Raw genomic sequence first — 4,574 nt, 5'->3', positions numbered from 1 at the left:
CTCTATAAATTGGCTAAGTTTTAGAAACTATGATTTGTGCCTCCCACAATTATAGTTAACTCAGTCATTCTGGATTTCTGATGGGGTTGAAAACATAAGGCTATTGACCTTAAGAGAAAAGACTTGAGTGGAGGGTCGTCAGCTGACATTCATCCTAAAGCCATGTTGGGAGCCAACTTTAGCAGAAAGCGGCTAGATCAACTTTGCAGCCATCTGGAACCATATACCGTGACGAAAGATTTGGTTTTCAATAGCCTACAACAGCTAAAGCACACTCTGATATCCCACATATTTTGTGTTGCTGTTTACTGGCCCCAGCTGCAAGGTGCACGTGGTAGTCACGCCTACAAGACATGCAGTTCACGTGCTGTCCACGTGCTATCTACGCCATACATGCTTATAAGGCGCATGTGCTATCCACGCCTGCAAGGCATTGCGGTCGGTGCACGTGCTGTCCACGCTATAGATGCCTGTAAGGCTTATGTCATATCAACACCTGCAAGGCACGTGGTATCCATGGGCCTACAAGGCAAAAGCCTATAAATAGCTCAGAATTCCCTTAAATAAACGAGACTTGATCAGAATCTCTGTCTTGTCTCCATTCTTCGCGTCTCTTCCCCTTTATCCCCACTCTCTCTCTCTCGCTAGACCCTGACCCTCGGACCGGAACAGGCAGTACGGGCTGCAACAAAGCCAGGTTCAGAACTACATGTTTTAGTTAGAATAGATGACAGAGGAGCTGGTTAGTCAACAAAAGGATGGACTGGGTATTAGGACTATCCTGTACCTCACTGGTACAAATTGGCATAATTATGTTCTAATTGTATATTGAGAGAAAAGTTTCATTTTAACAGGAAAGGTGATGTGTAGGAGGAGCTAAGGTAGGAGGAGTACTGAGAGGAAGGAAAGGAGTAAGAAGAGGAGAAGAAGAAAGAAAGGAGAAGCTAGGTGAAGAAAGAGAGAAAGAGGGGGGAGACAGGGAGGCAGAGGTTCAAGTATCTCCACCAGTCAAAGATAGTTGTTATATCTAGGTTGGTCAGTGGGTTATACCTCTGATTGAACAATTCCAAACTTATAAAGCCTATGATTAACATTATTTAAAAAAAATGTATAAATGCAAAAAGGAAAAGGGGGCTTGGGATAGGGGTTTCCTAAGGGGGTGGGGGTGGGGAATGGGGAAAGGGGATTATATCTGAAGTGTAAATAAAATATTTAATAAAAAAAATTTAAAAAGAAAAACAAATAAACCAGAAAAAAAAAGAAAGAAATACCATTCTCTAACCAGAAGTCAATGGTAACCTCACTGGTTGTTGCTGTTGGAAGAGAGATGTAGGTCATAGCTTGGTAGCTCCTGAGAGAACTTTAGGCTCCAAGAAAGGACAATGTGTAGAAGCCAGAAAGTGGAATGCCTCAGCCACCAAGTGGGGATGTGACTCCACCATTGACTTCCACCCTGAGGTCTCAGAGACCTCAGAAGCATGAAGTGAAATGAAATCCAGGGCCTGAGTCTTCAGTTGCTCTGTGCTGTGGAGGTCAGCTAGGATGAGAGTGTTTGCAGCATTCTCCATAGACAGATTCCTGTAGAGGGCATCCTCACACAGGACCTTCAAGCCCTCCAGGCCATACTTGTCAGCAGCTGCCAGCACACCAGTGGCCATGGAGTAGCTGTGGAGTTGTGGCACCTTCCTGCATAAATGAAGCCCATCATCTCCCTGAAGACTTGGGGATCTAGGTCTTGGATCTCAACACAGTTCTTTAGGCTTTCCTTCACTTCATGTTCAAACATGGCTCTTAAAACTGGAGAACAAGCTGCTAGGATGGCCTTGTGAGCCCTGAATTCATGGCCAGCCACCAACAGGCAACAGTCTGTGAAGAGAGATTTCTCCCATAGCTCCCCTAGGTCATCTGTCAACCTGTTCCTCGAATCCTTGATTGCAAGTGTCATGATCTGTCTTGGTATACTAAAGAAAGCTCCTACTATGTCCACCTTGCAGCAGAGGGTGAGCTGGTCTTGAGGGAGAAGCCAATGCAGATTGGAGAGAATCTGATCTCGAAGAATGAACTTTTTGAATCCCCTGTGTTGGTATTGCAGACAGCTTACAACCTTGGGGCTCTTCATACATTGATATTTCTCTCCTTGGGAATTTATGATCCAGAACTTGAACTTTGCCCAAACTGGTCTCTTTGGACAGCTGACCAACGCCAGGAAAACTGACAGGTAATCTTTGCTTTCATCATCAACCCCGTTTGGATATACTCTCAAACAGAATGCCACTTTGCCACTGGCCTCCAATGAGAACACTGGGCTACTGATGTTTCTCAGAATTCCCCCCATGCAAAATGAAAAGTTGCTAATGGTCCATTTGTAACCGAATTTCTTAACATTGGTCTGTGTGGAGCCCCAGCTCTTGGCTTCCAAGTCCCTTGACATTTCTGCTGGAGGTAGTTTGGGTTTTAAAGTTGATCTGAAAAGAACTATATGTTATTTACCCTTCCTCTCTGTCTTCTCTCTCTCTCTCTCTCTCTCTCTCTCTCTCTCTCTCTCTCTCTCTCTTTCTCTTTCTCTCTCTGTTATTTGTGTGTGGTCTCTGTGTGCTTGTGTTTATTGAATCTTAGGTTATGGTAACTAGTTTTGGCTATTCTATACAACTTTGTAAGTTTGGAAATTTTTATACACTCTCATTTTAAGTGTGCTATATTTGTCAGGGTCCTGTAGAGAAAGTACAGAATGATTTCTCTTTATAAATAGAAAGAGGATCTATAAGAATAACATACAGGCTGAGGTCCAGCTAATATAACAAGGCTAAAACCAGTACTTACTTAGTCCAGGAGGTTTGAAGTCTCAGAAGTTCTTCAGTATATACTGGAATTCTGAAGAATTCGGGCTTAATGTCAGTGAAGAAATGGGCTTGCTGGGAAGATGAGAGGGAGCAGTGATAGACACCAAACTTCCTTCATCTATGTGCTTCTATAGGCCTCCAGCATAAGGTGTGGCCCAGTTAAGGGTGTGTCTTCTAGTCTCAAGATCTGGATTAAAGGTGTGTGTTTTTCTCTATTTGCTCAGGATCTATCTACTTCAACTTAAAGAAAAAAATTTAAAAGATGAGCCCTCCAGTTCTGTACATTACTTAAGTCCACAGGTAATACAGACAGGAAGAATAGCCATCACCAGGATACTTTGCACACTGGGGTCAATGTTTCATAAATACAGGGATCATGTCAATCTCTGCACAGCTATTGCTTACCCTTGTGCTGGTCTTACACTGATTCCTGCCATAAACATGATCAGGGAATGTGTGTTTCCCTTAACTGGTCAGAAATCTGAGTGTTCACAAGATGGAGGACAGGTTGAAGAGCTCCTATATGGTGGACAGGGAAGCAGATCCCAGAGCTTCTGAAAGTGGCTTTCTTTTTTCTTGTGTGTTATTACATTTAGACCCACAGACCTTGTTTTCACTCCTCCCAATTTGGTTGGTGGTCTAGTACTTCCCCTCAGAAAATCCTCCTTGGAAATTTTTTTTAAGAGCCACTTAATGGTATGACTCTGGAATATCCTAAATGCTTCTCAGTTCATCACTTTAATTGGCAGGATTCAGCTTCTCAATACCTCTTACACTGCATTCTCTACTGGTGAGTTCTGTCCTTTTCAGACTTGGACTGCATGCTTCAGCTGCAGCTTCTGAAAAGGGAGAATGTATTCCATTTTCAAGGGCTGGACATATATTCAAGAAATCTCAAAAGATTAGAGTTTGTTATTACTGATCTTAGGTAAAATGGTGTGTAAGATTCTGCCTACATCTCTCATTTCTCCAGTTCTTCATGTCTTAGACCTACAGTCTACAAGACACGGAAAGAACTATAGTGATTCAATCAACTCAGCCACTCCCAGTTCTCCTGCATTTCCTGCTCCAATGCTGCTCATCCCTCAGGATAAATCAATCAATTGGTTTTAATTTTTTACTTTTCCTTAGAATTATTGCTGCTATTAGTATCACTGACTTTTCAACAAGTTATTTTAAGACCTCGGTTGGAGGAACTCCAGCCTCAGGTCAGAGTTCTTGAAAGACTGGAATCACATCTTTCACAGTTTCTAGACACTGGTATCTCAACTGAAGATGACTTAACCAGACTTACTGACAAATATGACCTAGCACTTGTCTTTCTAATGTGTTTATTCTAAAACTATTATTAATCTGTATTTATTGTCATCTCTGAAGATTTGTTTCTCCACATGGCAACCATTCTAGGCCAGGAAGCTTATAGTCTTTGTTAAATCTATTCTAGGCCTAGAATTTTATTAGCATCTGAGACTTATATCTGAATAAGCTCACTTTTTCCTAGTTCTTTCTGAGTTCTAGCTGGGTGATTTAAAACACCTCTCTAGCTGGGCAGTGGTGGCACATGCCTTTAACCCTAGCACTTGGGAGGCTGAGGCAGGCAGATTTCTGAGTTCAAGGCCAGCCTGGTCTATAGAGTGAGTTCCAGGACAGCCAGGGCTCCATAGAGAAACCCTGTCTCGAAAAAAATCGGAAAAACAAACAAACAAAAAACAAACAAACAAACAAACAAACAAA

The 4,574-nt window shown here is 42.3% G+C and overlaps 1 pseudogene; it reads right to left on the bottom strand.

Annotated features, from left to right (window-relative positions):
* Positions 1 to 1,334: 1,334 nt before the first annotated feature.
* LOC117707612 (TD and POZ domain-containing protein 1-like) lies at positions 1,335 to 2,431 on the bottom strand (annotated as a pseudogene).
* Between the last annotated feature and the right edge of the window lie 2,143 nt (positions 2,432 to 4,574).

Source organism: Arvicanthis niloticus, chromosome 4 (genome assembly GCF_011762505.2).
Source record: "Arvicanthis niloticus isolate mArvNil1 chromosome 4, mArvNil1.pat.X, whole genome shotgun sequence".
Classification (NCBI taxonomy): Eukaryota; Metazoa; Chordata; class Mammalia; order Rodentia; family Muridae; genus Arvicanthis; species Arvicanthis niloticus.
This window is presented reverse-complemented; position numbering and strand designations above follow the sequence as displayed.